This window comes from Pinus tabuliformis, chromosome J, assembly GCF_031772625.1.
Source record: "Pinus tabuliformis cultivar Carrire ecotype Pingquan chromosome J, CPIR1, whole genome shotgun sequence".
NCBI lineage: Eukaryota > Viridiplantae > Streptophyta > Pinopsida > Pinales > Pinaceae > Pinus > Pinus tabuliformis.
In genome coordinates, this window is record NC_142295.1 from 451,424,002 (window position 1) to 451,447,370 (window position 23,369).

At 41.9% G+C, this 23,369-nt stretch overlaps 1 protein-coding gene across 2 annotated transcripts in view; it reads right to left on the reverse strand.

Moving 5' to 3' along the window:
* Window positions 1-23,369, reverse strand: part of LOC149227767 (uncharacterized) — a 104,330-nt gene that overhangs the window by 69,318 nt on the left and 11,643 nt on the right. The gene's annotated exons all lie outside the window — the stretch shown is intronic.

The following is a 23,369-nucleotide window of genomic DNA, read 5'->3' on the forward strand; positions in this document are numbered from 1 at the left end:
TAACAAATTACAATACAACAGATTATTTCTCCATGAATGTGGAGATGTGTCCCATGCAAAACACATATAGAAAGGGCCAAAAATGTTATTATAGTTAAAAAGTCAAATGGCAACTATAATGATGGCATATCATCTTGACAAGCAAATATAAAAGGGATGAAAGCAAGGTTTACGTGTCTCTACATTAAATCTTAAGAATTGACCACTTTGGCATTACACACTCTCCATTTCACATTTACTAGAGCAGAAGAAAAATGGGAATTATTACTTTGGAGAATTACCTTATCAAATTTCAATCTAATAATGAGCTCATTATCATCTAGTATTTGGAAGTAAGTCGATCCATGAAAGAATTGGTTTTGGATCAAGAGGACAAGTTGTTCATCTTGGGGAGCTATTTACCACAATATTTTAATCCATCATTGAGTAGAATTTAAAATAGACATGGTCTAGTGCTCAAAATGGTATTAAATCAAATAAGAACTAGTTTTGAAATGTTTCCATTACCATTGGGTCTTGCACAATACAAACTTCCACAATCTTCTTTTTTGAGATAGTATCCTCAATATTAACTTTTACTGTTTTAACTTTTTAGAACATTATTTCTATAGTAGGTTATTGGTAATTGATCAGATTTCTCAAAAGGTGCAAAAGAGAGCTTGTGGTTGGCATTGCATCTCATTTTAAAATAAATCAAGGTTTGAAAAGGTCACATAAACAAAGGGCTCAAAAAAAATAATAATTTTTGAGGATAGCAAGAAAACCATATTGATTCTGGAGAGGTGCCACTTCAAGAGAAACACAAACCTTAGCTTGCAATTCCAAGGCAAGCTTGACTTTGTAGATTGCATATATACCCTATGATATCAAAGTATGCAAAAAGAAAACTTATATGTAAAAAATGGGCATGCTTTTGCACTCGAGACTTGATTAACCAACTTGGGATAAGGAACAACAAATGATTGCTACTCAACATTGTCACCAATGGGATCAAAACAATTATATTAAAGGAAATGATAATTACTGATATACAACTTTAATGAAGTTCTTGTTTTTTGCTGATCACTATAATTTAATAATGCAATTATCAAGGAAGAGTGTGACTGAAAGGGAGGGAAAAGACGCACTTGCCTTCCTCTCATCCATGCATCCCATGCACCCTAGACTTGCATAGGATTTCACAAGCAACTAGACTCAATAAGCTTTCGACAACATGAATGAAAGGGCGCATTGATTGAGACTTTGAAGATAGTTTGTAATAATCCTTTTGGGAAAAATACAGTAAATAAACAGAGACGAACTTGAAACAACGAATAATGACAAAATAAACACAACCAACAATTAGACACAAGTATACACCAACAAAATCACTGAGCCATCTTATTAATTCGTCACAAAGAGTACATCAGCAAGGAGAAATAGTGGAACTTGGGCTTGCTAAGCAAGCAGAGCAAAACCCAGAAAGATGCCTCTAACCTAAGTTAAGTATGGCCCAGGATGAGGATGCGCACTCCCAGTGAATAATCTGTTGAAGGTTGGTTGAATGAATGATCACAGTTGGCCTAGAAAATGACCAGATCACCCTGAAAATAAACCCACAAGATCCTCTCCAAAAATCCAAAAAAAAACCAAAAAGGTTTGGCTCGATGCCTGGTAGTGTGAATTTCCCCAACTGGTGTGAATGGCCCAATTGAACTGCCTTTGCGGCCCTCTGCAAGAAATGATGTCGCTGGAAGTGGCCCCAATCTATCAACTGGAACTCCCCAAATTCCGCTAATAATCCTCCAATGCACACCCCCAAACTCCAGCTTTGAGGAAAGGGTATCAATTTGTCCCACAAGACTACACAGGCTTTCAAAAGAGACCCACGTACTGCCAAAAAGAGAGGCACGACCCTCACAATTTCCCCCCTCTTCCTGTATGCCCAAACTCCACCAAAACCCCAGCTCTGAATGGTAGATGAAACCCAAAATTCTCACTCCACAAACCCCTCTGAAGCTGACCAAAATGATCAAGTAGACTCCCTGACTCTGCACCCTAGAATTGTGCACTGTTGTCCAAAATTGCTAAAGATGACACTCTATAGAATCCCTGAGGTGGACTCCTCCAATTTCGAGCTAGGGAGACACTCGAAGTTCTTTGAAACTAGCTTCGATTCTGCCTGGAACCCTTGTGCTAAGCAGCCCTCCAAACACTTGCATTAAGCAACTTACAAGAGGTCGATATCTAAGTTCAAATGGCCAAGATGATTTTGCATGACCTTTTTTTGTCCTTATATACCTCATGGGCCAATTCGACCCCCTTGGTGGCCCCCATCTCCTCACGTGAGTCGCCCCCCTCCTACTGATGCGACTTGTTTACTATGTGGTCCACAACTTACACAGTCCTCCCTACTAGAGTTTGCTTGTCCTCGAACAATTTCAGTCTTAGGTGTTGTAGTACCTATTCCCCTTCCCATATCGTGTCCTACAATGATAAATCCTTCCACCTGACAAGATACTCCCTAATAACCCAGTTCCTAAGCTTCCTCTCCCCTCCCTCTTGAATAGCTTCAGGAACCAACACCAGCTACCCCTCATCATCAAGTGGCAGTAACTTTGCAGTAGTTGTCACCTATTGCCCCAAATCCTTCTTTAGGCAGGACAAATGGAATACATTGTGCACTCTACTACGTGAGGGTAGCTCTAACTCAGGGCACCTCTCCTACATGTTTGATCACCCTGTAAGGTCCATAGAAACAAGGCTTGAGCTTTTTGGCCCCCTTTTATTTTAGTATCAATTGTCAATAAGGTTGCAAGTGCAGGTACACCAAGTCTCCTACCTTGAACTGCCTCTCTGTCCTATGGCAATCTGTATAGATCTTTTGTTGATTTTGTGTTGTCTCAAAGCGTCCTTGAGAGCCTTGAGGATCTCTTGGCTCTCTTGGATCCAATCCCTCACCCCTGGAGCCCTACTATCCCCAAATTCCATGTCAGTAAATGATAGGGCATCATAATTGTAGAGTGCTCAGAAGGGTTTCCTCCCAATGGACATGTGGAATGTAGTGTTGTAATAGTACTCCACCAAGTGAAGCCACTTCACCCACGTTCGTTGTTGCCCAGTCACATAGTTCCTCGAGTAGCCCTCTAGCCACTTGTTCACTATCTCAGTTTGCTCATCCACCTATGGGTGGTAACTCATGTTAGGCATAAGGTCAGTGCCCACCAATCTAAAGACTTCTTGCCAACCCCCCCCCCAATGAACCTGTTATCTCTGTCGCTAATAATGGTCTTAGGGAGTCCATGCAACCTGAACACTTCCCTGAAAAAGAGCTTGACCACCTAGGTTGTTGAATATCTAGTTGGAATGACGAAGAAATCGGCAAACTTGGTCAACCTATCCACCACCACATAAATACAATCTCGCCCCTATAACTTTGGGAATCCTACATTGAAATCCATAGAGATACTCTCCCATTTCCACTTCGGAATAAGAAAAGCAATGTTCCACCAAATTTCCAAAACGAAGGGGCGAGGGAGCGAGGAGGCGCGGGAGCGGCCTACGCAAAAGCTCCCTACCATTTTTTAGGAAACGTGGGGGAGCGTCAGGGTCTTTAAAACTTATAAATATAAAATGTAATTTATTAATTGAGTCCACTATGACAATTGGGTTTGAATTGAAAAGCTGCAAAGCATGATCATTGATATGAATATCATTATCTAAATTTCTAATATCATATAAATTTAAAATTCTAATTTATAATCATACATCATAAACTAAACAATCTATTACAAAATTCACCAAACCAAACCAAACCACTTAAACTAAACAATCTATTACAAAATTCAATCCCAATTTTACCCATAACAATCAAATCTAATGTTTTCTTTTCTTTTAGACCTGCAAGAACAACTTTATAAAGCACGGTGTGAAATTAAGGATGAGCCGCTTAGCAATACAATTTTTCTCACAAGCCACAGCAATCTTCCCTCGAAATCCTTAGCTTCTTACGGGATTAAAGGCCATGCGGTCTGAGCGGGCGTTGCTTCAAACTTTCAAGAACAGTTGCTGCTTAATAGCATAATTATATTCATTTCAAAATCTCTAGAGATCTCGACAATTCTGCTAAACCAGACACATATATTAAGTCAGCGAAATCGTTGTATCTATAAAGTCATCAAAAATACAAATATAATGTTGAGAAGGGAGCGTCTTTAGTCAACCACTTTCTTCCAACATGTATATACATTCTATATGAAATTTTGCAGACCATTTCGTCAAATGACTACGCACATCCTGGAGTTTATGTATATATATTTGGAGTGATCAAAATACGGTGTTTTCCAGCGATATAGGAATGCGAGTGACGTTATTTAAAGAATATGAGGGTGGTGCGTGTACTTATACCTTGGAGACTCTGGTATCTAGAAATATTAACAATTATATTACTTATTAGTGACAGGGTTGAGCCGTTTCTTCATCCTGCAACAAAACGTGCTCTACATATGTGAGATCAGGATACGACTTGATGTTGGAATCTTACACTCTATCATATTATCAACCTCCAAAACGTTAGCAGTGGAAGATGTAGACGGGAAACGACCCCCCTCATCCCCCTTTTCGGAAACGCCCCCTCAAGAAAGGGAAACGACCCCCTGGCACATCCCCTTGAGTTTCCTCATTTTTGGGAGCGTGGGGAAATGACCCCTACTCGTCCCCAAGTCTCTGGAGCGTGGGGGAGCGAGGAAACTAGACCCCTGGGGGGGGCGAGTCCCCGTGGAACACTGAAGAAAAGGTTGTAGTAACCCGACAAGATGGTATATTCTACCTTGTTCCTCTGCCATGTGTTGCACTCCTGCACATATCTCAAGACGTCTCCCTTGAGACCTTTCCACGTAAACCACTCCCTGACCGACATGTATGTATTGAGGAAGTCGGGAAATCCAACAAGAGAGGAGTCGTGGGCTGCCCAAATGATCTTCTCCCGTAGCTGAGATCCTGGCAGCAAAGAACTCCTACTTTTATAATAGATGACCTCATCCATCACCCTGTACTAGTCATCCCCAAATAGGCCATCCAAAATCTCACATGCTTGTTGATTCTTAGAGTACTCCACCAAAAGTTGCACCTTCCAATCTTGGGTGATATCCATGAGAGAGAGTGTCGTTGGTCTCTTGGAGAGCACATTTACCACCACGTTGCTCTTCCCCTTAACATACTTTATCTCAAAGTCGTAACCCTAAATCCGGCTAACGAATTTATGCTACCTATCATTAAGCTCCTTTTGGTCCAGGAAGAAGCTCAAGCTATTATGGTCTGTCTTCAACTTTAATCGATTCCACACTAGATATTGCTTCAATTTGGTCAAGGCATGCATTATGGCCAGCATCTCCTTATCATAGATGGAGTATAGTCACTCATAGTCCCAAAACTTCCTACTCTCAATAAGCAATGGGATGACCACCCTACGTTAAGACCGCCCACATGCCTTCGCCCGAGGCGTCGCACTCTAGGACAAAGGGCTGCAAAAAATCAGCCAACGCTAACGCTGGGCAATAACTCATCACTACCTTGAGGCGCTCAAAAGCCTCATGTGCCTTTGTTGACCACTCAAAAGCCCTTTTCTTTGTGAGATTTGTAAGGGGTGCTGCCAACTGAGAGAATCCTTTCATAAACCACCTATAGTAAGTGCAAATGCCCAAAAATCCCCTCATCTCCATCACATTCCTAGGAGTCTGCCAATCTAAGATAGCCCGGATCTTCTCCTGATGCACCTGTACTCCCTCTTCTCCAATCACATGGCCCAATTAAAGCATCTTTGTGAGGCCAAATTCACACTTGGACATCTTCACATAGAACTGTTGTTCCTCTAAGATCCTCAACACCTCCTCCAAGTGTTGAAAATGCTCCTCCCACGTCCTGTTGTAAATCAAAATATCGTCAAAGAACACCAACATGAACTTGCGCAAATGCCTGTGGAACATGTGGTTCATACATGACTAGAAGGTAGCTAGCACATTGGTTAGCCCAAAAGGCATAATGTTAATTTTAGGATAACAATGGTATGTTCTATGCTTAAAGCAATTTTACTTCAACTTCTTTATTAGCCCAATATCAATATCTAGTTCAGCAATCACATCATCATTATAGTAAAATGCAAATAGAACATAAACAATAATAGTAGAAGACAAGACGACACAAGATATGGCACCAGCCAGGGGCAAACCCCAATGTGGGGAAACCCTTGATCAATTCTTCTTATAATTCTTCAAAAGTTCACCACAGAGAGAGAGTACAATTTACAATATTCACTTGCCCAATCTAATCAATCAAAACAGCAGAAATAGAAAGCCCTAACCAAAAAGTCAACGTTGGTCAACAGGGCTGAAATAGACCTCCAAAACAGCTCAGTCAACCTTGGTCGACTCGGCCTCCAATAGCAAAATAATGCAACCCAAAACAATCCAAATATAACCAGACAAACTTGGTCAACACTGGGGTGAAACAACCTCGGTTTTCGTGCCCAAAATTGCGCCCTGCCCAAACAAAAGTCTCCCTCACAAAATCACAGTCAAATAGAGTCAATGTTGATCAAAGTCAGCCTCCTGAAATTTTGGCCCCTTGAAATTTTGGTCTCCTGAAATTTCAGCCTCCAGAAATTTCGATCAAATTTGGTCAACGCAGCAACTAGAAAATCAAACCTTCCTTCGCACATGTGGAGAGAAAGAGAAGCCAAGAAATCTGTACCCAATCAAGATGAGAGAGAGAAAGATGAATGAGAGTGATGCCAAAATGAGGATGAGGCGCCTTGTATTTATATGCAACGTTGAAGGCTAGAGGAGGCTAATTTGATGGCTGGCCGACCTTGACAATTTGTCCATAATCAAAATAAATTCATAACTTCATTCTTACATGTCAAAATGGGATGATCTTTAGATCAATCCTACACCTCTCGGAAAAAGGAATCCAAGAAAAATATCAACTGCCTCATAAGAGTTGTCCAAAGTGATGTTTGGCCCTAGTTGCCAAATTTGACACTCCCTCTCAACTAAGGAGAACATCACTTGCCAAACTGTCTGACAATCAATACCATCCCTGTCACTGCTTTGCTCTGTTGAACCATAACGAAAGAAGAAATGATCGAGAGTGTGTCATACCACTCTTAACTGACCCGAAGTCAGTTTCCATTGATCCCAGATCAATATCAACATCCTAGCATAGGGAGTATCGTAGTACACAATGCATCCATCGATAGTACTATGGTCCCTATCCTTGTTCCCCTACTCATTGGCTAGATGAAAGGTACTTCCCATGAATCCCAAACTGCATGGGTAGGATGTGCCAGCAGGAGAAGGTGAACCATTCATCCTGCTCATATGCCATAGGAGAAAGTGAACCACTCATCCTATGCATATGCCACCAATGGGTATCACAAGGGAAGGTGAACCACTCCCCTGTACATTGTGCACCAATAGGGGAAGGTGAACCACTCCCCTGTACATCGTGCACCAATAGGGGAAGGTGAACCACTCACCCTATGGTCGCTCATCGCTCCAAGAAATACCCCAAGCCCCCCGAAGCTCCCAGAGCTCAATATCCAACTCATACGGGACCCTCATAAGAGGGTCTCTCCACGACTCCAAGTCGTTCACGAAAGGTTAAGAATTTGACCTTCCCTAGGGGCTTCGTAAGAATATCGGCAACCTGCTCATCAGTCCCAATGTGTTGGAGCCTTATTGCTCCGAGTTGTACCATATCCCGAATAAAGTGGTACCTAATATCAATATGCTTGGAGCGGTCATGAAACACGGGATTCTCCGAAAAGATGAATCCCACTCTGATTGTCACAGTGGATCACAATGGTATCTAGCACATGTCGAAACAACGCACTAAAGAGCTTCCTCAACCAAACAACTTCACAAGAGGCCAAACTAGAAGCAATATATTCAGCTTCAACGGTGCTCAAGGCAACCAACTTTTGCTTCTTGCTCATCCATGATATCGAAGCAGAACCTATAGAGAAGCAACATCCAAATGTTCTTTTATGATCCACCACACTGCCAGCCCAATTTACATCAGAGTAACCATGGAGCCTCACATTCCTGGTTAGTGTATCTCAGTCCATAAGTGATTGTGCCCCGAAGATATCTCAAGAGATTCTTGGCAACAATCCAAAGTATGTGATGAGGCTCGACCATAAACTAGCTCAATGTATTCACTGCAAAAAACACATCCGAACGGGAATTCACGAAGAACATCAGGGCCCCTATGAGTTGACGATACTCAAAAGGATTTCCCAAATCGGGCCCGGCAGCACTTCCACATAACTTCTTGAAGTTAAGTTCCATCGGAGTAGTCACAGACTTGCAGTCCACCATCCCAAATATTTCAAGTAGCTTCACAACATATTTTCCTTGAGAAAGGAAAATCTCCCCTGGCTTTTGCCAGACCTCCAACCCTAGGAAGTAATGCATCAATACTAGGTCCTTCATATCAAATTTGGAAGCCAACTCCCTCTTACATTGATGAATAAGAAGGTTTGCACCTGTCAAAAAGAGATCGTCCACACATAGTACCAAGATAAGAGGTCTATCATTCTCAACCTTAAAGTAAAGGGTTGGATCAGCTTCACTTCTTGTAAATCCCAGCTTTATCAGATAGCTATCGATCCTCTCATACCAAGCCCAGGGTGCTTGCTTCAACCCACAGAGGGCTTTCTTCAACCTGCATACATGTGACTGACGATCTTCAACTTCAAACCGCTCGGGTTGTTCTACATAGACTTCCTCCTTAAGTGAACCATGCAAGAAGGCAGTCTTAACATCCACCTGATGAAGATTCCATCCTTGCGAGGCATCAAGGGCTATAATCGAGCGGATGGTGGTGTAGCAATCAACCAATGCAAATATCTCATCATAATCTACACCTTCCTTTTGAGAGAAGCCTCGAGCAACGAATCTGGCCTTGAACATTTCAGCGCTTCCATCAGCTCCATGCTTGATCTTGAAGAGCCATTTCGAGGTGACAAGGATTTGTCCTTGGGTCTATGGACCACATCCAGACATCATTCTTCATAATTGACTCATATTCTTCGTCCAATGCATCCTTCCAAACCTGGTGTTTGGCAGCTTCTTCAAATGTGCAAGGCTCAGATTGAACAATGGTGCTCATAGCAATTAAGTACCCTTGGTACCTATTCGGCTTCTTGCTTTCACGAAATGTCCCCCTAGGTGCAACATGTCTCTCGGCATCTTCGAGAGTCTCCCTAAGCCATGAGGGTCTCCTTTTCGAGGAGGAGGGCTCATGAGGGGGTGGATCAATGGGATCCATTGGTCCTTCAACATCGGGCATCTGCTCATCCTGCGGTTCTCCCTGCTTTCTGAAATCTGCTTCTTTGTCCTTCCTTGGAAGAGGAAGGTTACTAATCTTCCCAAGGGCAGCATCCTCATCGAAAGTGACATCATGACTTATCTCCACTTCTCTTTGACCAGGCACATAGATTCTATATGCCTTAGAAGTTTCATTGTAGCCCACAAATGTTCCTTTCTTCCCAGAAGCATCCAATTTGCTTCTCTTTTCTTTCGGCACATGAAAATATACGGGGCTACCAAAAATTCTAAAGTGAGAAACATCAGGTTTCTTACCGGTGAAAACTTCTTTGGGAGTTTTGGAGTCCAACGCTTGATGAGGGCATCTATTTTGAACATACACAGCGGTGTTTGCAGCTTCAGCCCATAAGAACTTCGGAAGGCTTTGATCATGAAGCATGGCATGAGTGGCTTCTACGATAGAACAGTTCTTCCTTTCAGCAACACCATTTTGCTCAAGAGTATATGCGGTAGTAGTCTCCCTCTTAATGCCAACTTCTCTACAATAATCTTTGAACTCATTTGATTCGTATTCGGTTCCATTATCGGTCCTCAATATTTTGATCTTCTTCCCAATTTGATTTTCAACCAAAGCTTTGAAAGAACAGAACCATGAGAATACTTCGTCCTTCTTCTTCAAGAAATATATCCAAGTCTTGCGAGAGAAATCATCTATAAAGGTTGCATAATATAAGTATCCTCCCAATGAGTTCACGGGCATTGCACCAGATAGATCAGAATGAATCAATTGCAATATGTCAGTAGTCTTGCTATCACTTGAGGGGAATGGTCCCCTTGTATGCTTTCCTTCGACACACCCCTCGCAAACACCTTCATGTTCTACTTTAAATTCGAGCATACCTATCACCATCTTCCTCGCATCAGGTAGAGCCTTATAATGTAGATGTGCAAATCTCCGGTGCCATAATTCGGATTGAAGTGATGTGTCGCAAAACATAGCTCCCAATGGGCTTCCTCCTACTTGATATAGGTTATCAACCCTGAAACCAAGTGTAAATGCATCTTTGAAATTTTTATTCCACACATGTACCTTTCCATTGATGAATGCCACCTTGAATCCTTTGTCCTGCATCGTCGAGATAGATACCAGGTTCTTCTTTAGATCGGGTACATATAGTACTTCTTGTAGATGGATAGTGTTACCCTGATTCAATTGAAGAGTAACATTCCCAACTCCCTTCACGAGATAGGTGGCATGTCTCCAAGGATAATTTCTAAATTTGTATCCCTTTCAATCAGATTTGAAAGAGCTTCCTTATACCTGGTGAACTGCATTGAGGCACCACTATCAATCAACCAATTTCCCAAAGTGTCCGGAGGAGAGGCAATAGAGAGGTCAGATATAAGACAAAATCCGTTTTGCTTAGAATTTACAACATTAGACTCATCATACCTGGAGTTTCTTGTTCTTTTAGAAGCTCGATCATTTCCAAGTAGAGAAGCGGAAGCATTTCTTTTCCCTTTATTGTTGAACCTAACCATTCCTTTGATTGTTGATGTTGCCCCTGGAATGATTGTGATCATCATCACGAAATGTGTCCCTTCTATTTGGACACTCCCTGGCATAGTGACCAAACTTGTTGCAAATGAAGCATCTTCCCTTTCTTCCATTTTTTAATCTCGGTCTTCCTTGGCTTTGCTTCTTTGAACCTGCATTGTTCTTCTTCTTGGCAGTCTCCAATGCATTAGAAGGAGGTTCTGAAATCTTTCCCTACACATAATCCATCACATCTTGCTCTTCTAATGTCAAATCAAGAGACATCTTCCATGCATGATAATCAGACTTATCATGAAGCTTATCATCAAACTTGAAGTAGGATGTGGAAGCCATTGAATCTTGTCTTTGATCAGTGATTGCTCCTCTTGGTGATTGCTCTTCTCACTCTTGCTTGGGCTTTGTCTTCACCTCAGCTCTGATACCATGTTAATTTTAGGATAACAATGGTATGTTCTATGCTTAGAGCAATTTTACTTCAATTTCTTTATTAGCCAACATCAATATCCAATTTAGCAATCACATCATCATGTTAGTGAAATGCAGATAGAACATAAACAATAACAGTAGAAGACAAGCCAACACAAGAGGACACAAGATATGGCACCAGCTAGGGGCAAACCCCAATGTGGGGAAAACCTTGATCAATTCTTCTTATAATTCTTCAAAAGTTCAGCAGAGAGAGAGTACAATTTACAATATTCACTTGCCTAATCTGATCAGTCAAAACAACAGAAGCAGAAAGCCCTAACCAGAAAGTCAACATTGGTCAACAGGGCTGAAATAGACCTCCAAAACAGCTAAGTCAACCTTGGTCGATTCAGCCTCCAACAGCAAGATAATGCAGCCCCAAAACAGTGCAAAAATAACTAGTCAAACCTGGTCAAATAAGTCAACGCAGCAACCAGAACTAGGGCAGTCAACGCTAGGGTCAAACAACCTCAATTTTCGTGCCCAAAATTGCGACCTGCCCAAATATAAGTCTCCCTCACAAAACTGCAGTCAAATAGCATCAACGCTAGTCAAAGTCAGTCTTTTGAAATTTCAGTCAAATATGGTCAACGCAGCAGCTAGAAAATCAAACCTTCCTTCGCACGTGTGGAGAGAGAGAGAAGCCCATAAATCTGTACCCAATCAAGATGAGAGAGAGAAAGATGAATGAGAGTGATGCCAAAATGAGGAGGAGGCACCTTGTATTTATATGCAACGTTGAAGGCTGGAGGAGGCTAATTTGATGGCTGACCGACCTTGACAATTTGTCCATAATCAAAATAAATTCATAACTTCATTTGTACATGTCAAAATGGGATGATCTTTAGATCAATCCTACACCTCTCGGAAAGAGGAATCCAAGAAAAATATCAGCTGCCTCATAAGAGTTGTCCAAAGTGATGTTTGGCCCTAGTTGCCAAATTTAACACATAACCAAGGACTCATAATGCCCATAGTGGCACCTGAAAGCGATCTTTTGTATATCCTGGTCTCTCAACTGGATCTGATGGTACCTACAATGCAAGCCTATTTTGGAAAAGCACTTGGCTCCTCTCACCTCATCCATGAACTCGTTTATCCTCGGAATCGGGTACCTGTTCGTGAGCGTCTTCTTGTTTAGAGCCATGTAGTTAATACATATGCATAAAGTCACATCATTCTTCTTCACCAACACTACCGAAGAAGCAAAGGGACAAGAACTTGCCCTGATGTGGCCCAAGGCTAGCAATTCTTGAATGGCTCTTTCAATCTCATCCCGATATGTTTTGGGATATCGATAAGGGATGGTGATGACCACCTGGACCCCCTCCTCTAACTCAATGATATGCTTAAATCCCCTGTTTGGTGGCCGACCTGGAGGGATGTCTCCAAAAAATGCCTAATGCCTCTGCAAAATGGCTAGAATATCCGAGTGGTACTGTCGTGCCTAATCCTTTATCCTCGTCTCCCTGATCTTGCAGTTTATTGTCCAAGCTATATCCCCCTATTGTAGAATTGCCTCGATCTTGTTGGTTGTCACTATCTAAGTGGGTAGGACTCGAGTGCATGCCCCTCAACACTACCTTCTTCCCATCTGACCCCATGAACTCCATCTCCTTCACCTGGTAATCTGTAACATAGCGCCTAATAGAATATAGCCATTCAATGCCCAACAGCAAATTGGTGTCCAGCATGTTCACCACAAAGAAGTCATCGGTAACCGTGTAGTTCCCCATCGTCAAATTCATAATGGGGATCATCCTAGTACACTCCATGGTCTAGTTCCCTCTTATTAGAATTGAAAAGCCAAAAGGTTGCGTGTCTAACCCCCTCTGATCTATCAATTGTGCATCTATAAAGTTGTGGGTTGCCCCACCATTAACCAAAACAATCACCCTTTATCCCAGAATAGTGACTTTGTTAATTTAGGTATGTTCTATGCTTAAGAGCAATTTACTTCAAATTTCTTATTAGCCCAATATCAATTTCCAGATTAGCAATCACATCAGCATGATAGTCAAATGCAGATAGAACATAAACATAAACATTAGAAGAGAAGCCAAGACAAGAGGACACAAGATGTAGCACCAGCCAAGGACAAACCCCAATGTGGGGAAACCCTTGATCAATTCTTCTTATAATCTTCAATAGTTCAGCAGAGAGAGAGAGAGAGATAGTACAAATATACAAAACTAATATTTTATGATAGTAGCAGCAAACCCTAACCAGCAAAGTCAAAGTTGGTCAAACAGGTCAGATTTGACCTCCAATCAACTCGGTCAATAACCCAAACAACTCGACCTCCAACAGCAAGGAGAAGCAGCCCAAAACAGTCCGAAAATCACTGTCAAACTTCAGTCAACTGCAGTCAGCCCTGTGGCCAGCCGTAGCACAGTCAACATTGGTCAACGCAGGGTCAAAGAGGGGTCCAGAAGGTTGTCCAAAACTGCGACCTGCCAAGGAGATGCAACCTAACCCAATCCGCACTCAAGGAGAGATAACATTGTCCAAAAACCCTCTTGCAACTTCGGTCAAACTCAATCAATGCTGCCCTAACAGAAAATCAGACTTCGTCCTTCCACACGTGTGAGAGAAGCAACTCCAAAAATGCGTACCCAAACAAGAGAGAGAAGGATGAGATGAGATGATGAAATGAAGCCATGAGGTCTCCTCCTTTTATAGCAACATTGAGGTTAAGTTGGGAGTGAAAAATAACTAATTTGCTTGTTGGCAGACCTTGACAAATTGTCAAGAATATAAATAAATTCATATCTCCATATATACATGTCGAAACCGAATGATCTTTAGATCGATTCTACACCTCTCGGAGAGAGGAATCCAAGAAAAATATCAGTTGCCCCAAATAAGGTGACCCACATGGAGTTTGGACCTAGTTGTCAATTTTAACATACTTTGATCTGCAAGGTATGATATCTAGGAATCCCTGTAAGCAAAACCATGATGCCCCCTTTGGCACCCTGAATATGTGGCTCCTCTCTTGTGTCCTGGTGCTCCTCCTCACCTCCTTTCAGCTCCTACTCACCCTCTTCCTCGGGCTCGCTATTGGAAAACACCTCAATGTAATGGGCCTTGCCCTTACAACACTTGTGCCCAAGGCTCTTGACACGTGAAGCACAGTTTCCTCCTCTGGATGTCCCTCATGATCTTATCATTCAACTGTCCATGTCTCGTCCACTCCCTTTGAGGAGATCTAGTGTCCTTACTTTTGAGGTCGGCTTGGGAGGTAATCTAGTCTTACGGATTGCATCCTGCATGTCACTAGTCCTGGTGACTGCATCCTGCAATGTGGTGGGCTTGTAAGCCCTCACCCATCCACACAATGGCTCGTCAGTCCCTCAATGAATAGTGTGATCAATCTCACCTCCGAGATGTCTGACACCATCACAGCCAACCTCTAAACTCTGAAATGTATGCCTTTGGGCTATTGGTTTGTCTCAGCTACGCCAACTCTCTAAAATGTAGCTCTAGGTCCTTCGTATCGAACGTTTCTATGAGCCTCTGCGTGAACTCTGTGTAGGAAGTGATGTCAACATGCCCTAGGGTGATCAACCCATGGTACCACCACTCTTGTGCGTCTCCATCCATATGTAAAGTAGCATACTTAATAGCATCAAGTTCTCTCATGGGGTTTAGCTAGAGATACGTATCCAGCTTCTGCAACCACGCTCTAGCAGAACTCCTAGCTGATCCATCAAAGCTAGGAAGTGTTATCTTTCCCACTGTCCACTGCAAGTCCTGGTATTGTTGTCCTCCTCTATGTGATGTCCGAACCTCGAGTTTATATTTCTCCTTCAAGTGAAAAAACTCACCAAAAGGTAGGGCTACTTTAACCATCAGGTCCAATGCATCATACTCCTCAATCCCAGCTGCGAATGACCTCATCAAGGCTACAAAAGCATCTAGCTCTCCTGGAGGCCCATCCACAAATTGGGGCATAGTGGGTCGGCTTGACTGGCTAATTATATGTGTGGTGTTCTGAGCATTTGTGCATGCATGCATGTGGCTCCCTTCACCAGATCGGGATCTGCCTTCCCCATTACTATTCTGCTTCCCTTGATTCTCTACATGTACGCTAGCTAACTAGGCCAATATATCCATCATGACCTTTTGTTGCCTTGCTAACTCAGACAACGTTTCCTTTCCCCATTGTTCAGGTTCTTTCACGTTTTCCATGGTTTCCCCTTCCCAATTATCACACTCCCTTACATGGTCTACCTCAGTGTCAAAGAAAGGGTCACAGTTCCAACCGTTGCCTCGCCCTCTTCTACCTCAGCCCCTACCCCTGCAAAATACCACACCACAGAAGAGAGGTGGTATCACATGTTCCTGCTGGCACAGCTGGCCAAGAACATGCTCTGATACCACTGTAATATTCCTTTTGGGAAAAATACAATAAATAAACAAAGATAAACTTGAAACAACGAATAATGACAAAATAAACACAACCAACAATTGGACACAAGTAGACACCAACAAAATTAGTGAGCCATTTTATTAATTCATCGAAAAGAGTACATCAACAAGAAGAAATAGTGAAACTTGGGCTTGTTAACCAAGCAGAGCAAAACCAAGAAAGATGCCTCTCTAACCCAAGTGAAGTATGGCCCGGGATGAGGATGCGCACTACGCAGTGAATAATCTGTTGAAGGTTGGTTGGAAAATGACCGGATCACCCTGAAAATACACGCACAAGATCCTCTCCAAAAACCCAAAAAGGGTTTACCCTAGTGCTTAGTAGTGTGAATTTTCCCCCAACTGGTGCGAATAGCCCAACTAAATTGCCTCTGCGGACCTCTACAAGAAATGATGTTGTTGGTAGTGGGCCCAATCCTTCAACTAGAACTCCCCAAATTCTGCTAATAATCCTCCACATCACACCCCCAAACTCCAACTCTAAGGAAATGATATCAATTCGTCCCACAAGGTTGTGCAGGCTTCCCAAAAAGATGCACGCACTACCAGAAAGAGAGGCACAACCCTCACACTTTTCCCCTGGCTCCCGTATGCCCAAACTCCACCAAAACTCCAACTTTGGATGGTAGATGAAATCCAAAATTCTCACTCCACAAAGCCCTCTGAAGTTGGCCCAAATGATCAAGTAAACATCCTATCTCTGCGCCCCAGAAATGCACGTTGTTGTCCAAAATTGTTGAAGATGACACTCTATAGAAGCCCTGAGGTGGACTCCTCCAATTTCCAGCTAGGGAGACACTCGAAGTTTTCTGAAACCGGCTTAGATTCTGCCTGGAACCCTTGTGCTAAGCAACACTCCAAACCCTTGTGCTAAGCAGTGTACAAGAGGTCGATTTCTAAGTTCAAATGGCCAAGATGATTTGGTGTGACTTATCTTTTGCCCTTATATACCTTATGGGCCAATTCAACCCCCGTGGTGGCCCCCATCTCCTCATGTGAGTCGACCCCCTCCTAGTGATGAGACTTGTTTGCTATTTGGTCAATAACATAAGTGACCATCTTCAACGTGGGGACCCACTTATTATTCATATCTCCTAAGTACAATATGCCAAAAAGTGTTAATATGCCAAAAAGTGATCCCTACACCAATTAACCCCCTTTTTGCCCAAGGGACCAAGTGGGCTAAAGCCTAACTCCATAGTAGCTCACAAAATAGGGGATATCACATAGTTGTAAATCACCTGCATGCTCTCAATTCATTGCATGGTATGTAGCAGGTGGCTTTAGTTGCAAGACACTCTTGTTGGCCACCAAACTCATGAGAGTGGCAAAAGATATCCCTGACTTTGTAAATTGCATAAATAACCTATGATATCAAAACATGTAAAAGGAAAAGAAAAAACAAACATGCTTTTACACTCAACATTCAATCAACCGATTTGGGCTAAGGGGCAACAATAGATTGTCACTCAACATTGGCAACAATGAAAAAACAATATAAAAATCACTTCTTCTAGATTTGGAGATCAAAGAAAATCAATTAAAGGAAAAGAGCGTTCATGATGTACAACTTTAACAAAACTTCCAATTTGTGTTGATCATTATAATCTATCAAGGAGGATGAGTGAATGGAAGGGACGAGGATAGTATTAAAAACCGGAACCGGTGCATGGACCGGTCCACCTAATAAATCGGGTTTCAAACTAGAACCAGTGAAAACCAGGACTGGTCAGATCTAAATGAACCAGTTTTTAAAAAAATACATGATATAATTATTTTTTAATGAAAAATACTATTTTTAAGATTTAAAACCATCATTCCAAACCAATAGAGATAAAATATGCAAAGTTTGCTCATCTATATACCATGTGCAGGTGAATATATCAAAATGGCACCAAGTGCAATATATATCATCGACAAAATACATCAGCAATGAGGCTCTAAATGGCCGATAAAGTCCAAAAACAATGCTACATGCTATGGGGCCATTGAGCTACTACAAGACTACAAGTCTACTAGTACATATCAGTGATCAACATGATCATTCCACATCATGATCAAACTCATCATCACTACTAGAAACAGGATCATCAACAGGAGCTACATAAACATCATCTGAATCAGAGTTTGAGGATGCCTCAGCCTCATCTGCAACCTCAGTAGTAGCATTGCCACCAATAACAATAGAAGTGGACCTAATGGAAGCATGAGTTGGTTGAGTTGCACAACTAGTGCCTTCCATTGGTTGTTTGCCTTTGCTTGATGCAGCTACTAATTATGGTTCTGATGGCGCTACCAAATCTGCTTCATCCCCCCCTAACACCATGTCAACATCAAAATCAAGATCTTCAGTCTCCTCCACCCATTCTGATGTTGGATCAATATCGTCCAACACAATGGGATCTAGATCAGGTCTTTTGTTCATCATTTGGTTGTGCCTTAGTCGAAGGTTGTATTGCACGAAGACAAGATCATTTAACCGTTTTTGTTCCAAACAGTTTCTCTTCTTCGTGTGTATGTGCTCAAAAATAGACCAATTGCGCTCACAACCTAAAGCACTACAAGTTTGGTTGAGGACTCTAACTGCAAACTTTTGCAATTGAGGACATTGGCCGCCAAATGACTCCCACCAATGTGCTGCAAAGAAAAAGACATTAATTAGTAACTTAGTTCATTTCATTACTTATTTACAAGTATTTACAGACAATTTGAATTGTAAATTTGTAAACAATTGAACTTTAAAAGAAAAACAAATTGGAATTGCTTACCTGGTTGATCCACATATCTTGCCATATTTGCCAAGTTTTTGCCAAAGGTAAATGTTGCCATACTAAAAAGAGTAAGTTGTCTATGTATTTCCAACTGATCCACATGGTTAGGGACAATCATACAATCCATCTCTGACCTCTCTAACTTGCAAATCTCCTAGCCGAACTCTATAATGATACTTTGGGTTCAAAAAATACCCAGTTGCATGTATAGGACGAAGGAGTTGATTGTTCCATCTGTTATCAATGATCTCCCATATACGCCCATATTTAGCTAACTTATCCTTGTAAGTTGCCCATATTTGCTCCTTTGCTTGATCCATAGCCTCATAAATGTAGCCCATGGCTAATTTTTCCCCATCCACCATCTATTGCACCTTAACAAGGGGCTCAGTAATTCCACAAGATTTGCAGACCTTTTCCAAAAATAATTGTCAAAAACTTTCTTTTTGGTGTCTTTGTCATCTTGTCTACGAGCCCATCGAGATGAAGTCCAATCATCAGAAGAAAACATTTTCTGTAAATTTTTTATTGAGAATTGAGACATTGCAATGTAAGGAAGTGAATTGCAGACGCGACAAACTCTTTGCCCCCAGTGTTTTTCCTCATTAGGCTCAATACCCATGAGTGGTTGTATATGTATTTTGTAATGCACTTGACATGCTCTACAGTGTTTTTTACCCACTCCACTTTGCTTATGTCCTCAAGCATGAGGTCTATGCAATGTGCAACACATGGAATCCAAAATATGGTCTTATATTTGGACTCAAGCATCTCCAGCAAGAACATAGTTTGAGGCATTATTTGTGATGACCTGCACAACATTTTGTTCCCCCACTGCTTGAATAATCTCATCCAAAAGCTCAAATAGAAGGGTTGCATCCTTCACCTTCTCAGATGCATCAACTGATCTTAAAAACACGGTTCCTTGAGGGCAAGAAACAAGGAAATTAATGATAGTGTGGTTCTTTCCATCGGTCCATTCATCTGACATGATGAAAAAACCTGTTTTGAGCCATGACTCTTTATACTCAACCAAATACTCATCAATGGAAGAAATTTATTTTTGCAAAAGAGCTTCCCTCAAGGCATGCACAGTAAGGCCTTTGAAGCCCTTTCCTGTAGCTATAACAGAGTCCCACATAGCTTGGTAATAAGCTGAGTGAGCAGCATTAAATGAGATATCTGCATCATACCACCATCTAGCAATGTATTGAAAAGAAGATTCTTTGCATTGTTTTTTCCAATGTTCATCCAAAGTGGCTTGACGACTTGGTTGAGAAGAAGTGGGATTAGCACAAGCAGTGATTACAGAGGCTGAAAAATAACTCTGGATATTCCTCTTTGTTCCTTTAGATTGTTGGCCTTGATGATAAGACCCAAGAGCAGGAGGAACACAGTGAAAGGGGTCATTGGTGGAAGGGATAGAAGAGGAGTCTTGAATCTCAAAATCATCATATGCACTCTCTTTCATGGCTTGTAAATTTTCCTTCTTTCTTGTAATTTATTCTTGGACAGCCTTCTCCCTGGCCTTATTCTCCTCAAACTTCTCAAACTTGGCAAGGTATTCTACCCTAACAAGACCTATCACTTCCTTTGGTGCATCACATGGCTTTACTTGGCCTCTTATCCCAGCCAAGTGTTGTTTCAACCTGAGAATACCCCCACCACCTCCAATAGATTTATTACAAAATTTGCATATCATTTTTCCATCAATCACATCACAATGAGCCCATGCATTGTCCTTGGCTTTTGGAGGCATGGTGGCTAGAAATATTTGAAATTTGCAAAGAAATTTGCCATTAAAAAAAAATGCAGCTAAGAAAAATGGAAAACCTAAGATAAATTTGGGAAAAAAATGGGCATATTTAGCCTACAAAATTTGATAGCATAGAACTAGAGATTTGATAACAATGTAGCATAGAACACATAAAAAAATTAAATACATGGACAATAGTGAAATATGGATTTTTTCAAGTGAAAATCCTTACCTGGAAATGCAAACTAGCTTCCTTAGCCTCCTCTTGAAGATGCCAACTTTACTAACAGCTCCAAACTATCTCCAAAATAGCTCCAAGTCCAACTCCAAGCCTCCAAGATGACTACTCCAACAAAAACTCAACACTCTCCAAGCTCCCAATGAAACTCACAAAAACTCCAAATGAGATGTGTGAGGCAAATGAGAGGGGAGACCTCCTTTTATTGGCTTGGAGGGGGTGTTTTTGGAGGGAAACAACCCTTGATTCCCTCCAAACCACCTCAGAAACCACCAAAACGCTGCCTAGAGGGTCCGTTGATTTATGATGTAAATCGGCTGATTTGACGTGGCAATGAACCGGCTGATTTACGACGTAAATCAGCCGGTTAGGCCCGGCTTTTCTAGAAAATCGGCGAAAAGCCCCCTCTTACTGGGTTTTTTGCCCAGTCGAGCTAGTTTAGCTAATGAACGAGTCGGTTTGACCGGTTTCCAATTCAAATCGGTCGGTTTTTAATACTATGAGGAGGAGAGGTAATTGCCCCCCATTCACCCATGCAGCACAAACCCTGAAAATACACCCACAATATCCTCTCCAAAAACCCAAGAAAAACCCAAAAAGGGTTTAGTGGTGCCTAGTAATGTGAATTTTCCCCAACTGGTGCGAATGGGCCAACTGAACTACCTATGTGGCCCTTGTAGGAATTTACAGGGTAAGTTCCTCAGAAAGAACACCAAAAGGACACCGCTCACAACCAGATCTCAAATCAATACACCAGTATTTTTGACGTGGTTAAAACCCTCAAAGTGCAAGGAGGGAAACAGTCCACGGCCTGTCCCAACGTGGGTACTACAGGCAATTTATTAATCAAAGAATGAAAATTTACATAAGCTTCTCTCATGCACGGATTACCCGAACAATGACCCTCCATGCGCTTTAAATAGAACTCATGGACCAATCGGGTGTCAAGCCACGGATCAAGTGTCGGTAATAACGAGGTGAGAGTGAACCGTCGGATCACTAAATATCGTGACCGTCGGATTGTAAGTTACAAAATGTACAACGGTAAAGAAACACACTTTACCTAACTCTAACCTAACTCTATACTAGACCAAGTTGAACTTAACTATATCCTATGTGTCGGAATATCCTAACATCCCCCCTTAAGAACAAATTGGGATAGGATTGAAGGATTTACAAATATGACACAATAGGAGAAGGAAGGAGGCACTAGAGCCTATCCCCCCTTAGTGACAACTTCCTGAACTCCAAGCATATATCGAAGTTTAGTGAACTTCGCCTCTGTGAGAGCCTTTGTGAAGATGTCTGCAACCTGATCATCTGTTGGACAATATTGCACTTCAAGAACATGGTCATGAATGAGCTTTCTGATGAAGTGCATGTGTAGTTCAATGTGTTTGCTGCGCTGATGCTGGACTGGATCTTTGCATAGCTGAATGGCACTTTGATTATCACACCAAAGTGTGGTTGGATGCTGCTGCTCAAAGCCAAACTCTGATAGGATCTGACGAAGCCACAAGGCTTCCTTACTAGCTTCCACGGCACCACGATACTCTGCTTCTGCTGACGAAAGAGAAATGGCAGCCTGTTTCTTACAAGCCCATGTAATGGGTCCTGAACCAAGAGTGAAGACATAACCGACAGTAGACTTCCGATCATCAGGGTCACCAGCCCAATCAAAATCAGTGAAACCAACTAACAGAGGAGCTGCTTTGGCACTGTAATGAATCCCAAACTGTACTGTACCTCGAACATAACGAAGTATTCTTTTAGCTGCTTTCCAATGACTTTCACGGGGGTTTTGCATAAAACGAGCAACAAGGCCAACAGCAAAGGAAAGATCAGGACGAGTATGGGTTAAATACAAGAGTTTTCCGACAAGTTGACGATATAAGGTAGCATCAACTTCAGGAGAAGTACAAGAGACTGAAAGTTTGACTCCAGACTGAAAGGGAGCAGGGGCTGGCTTACAGTCTTCCATGTGAAAATGACGAAGAATATCACAAGCATACTTGGACTGGGAAAGGAAAATACCCTCCTGGGATTGCAAGACTTGAAGACCGAGAAAATAGTGTAAGTGTCCTAAGTCTGTCATTTCAAAATTCTTTTTAAGGCTGGACTTCACATGGTTTATAAGGTTGGGATCACTACCAGTAAGAATAAGATCATCAACATAAAGAACAAGGATGATAAGAGAGTTGCCCACTTTCTTGGTGTAGACAGTATTGTCAGAATGACACCTAGAAAAGCCAGATTCTAAAAGAAAGCTGTCCATTTTGGCATACCAAGCCCGAGGAGCTTGCTTGAGGCCATAAAGGGATTTCTTAAGTCGACAAACAAGGCTGGAGTCTATTTGTATGAAGCCAATGGGTTGTTCCATATAGATTTCTTCCTGCAAGTCCCCATGCAAGAAGGCAGATTTAACATCCATCTGATGGACTTCCCATTTTAAAGAGGCAGCAAGGGAAAGAACAAGGCGGATAGAGTTCATTTTGGCAACAGGGGAGAAGGTTTCAGTGTAGTCAATGCCTTCAACCTGTGAAAAGCCCTTAGCAACGAGACGAGCTTTATGTTTATCAACTTTCCCATCTGGTCCATACTTGGTTCTGTAAACCCATTTACATCTAACAAGTTTGCGTCCCTTTGGTAGAGGAACAAGATCCCATGTATCATTTGTCATCAATGAATGATATTCTTCATTCATAGCTGCTTCCCAATGTGGATGGCCTGAAGCTTCTGCAAAAGTGTCAGGATCATGATTTACTGGAGCTTGAGCCAGTAAAGAAGAGGCTCTTTCAAACTGAGAACGTGTACGTCGCTGATCTGTAGGATCACC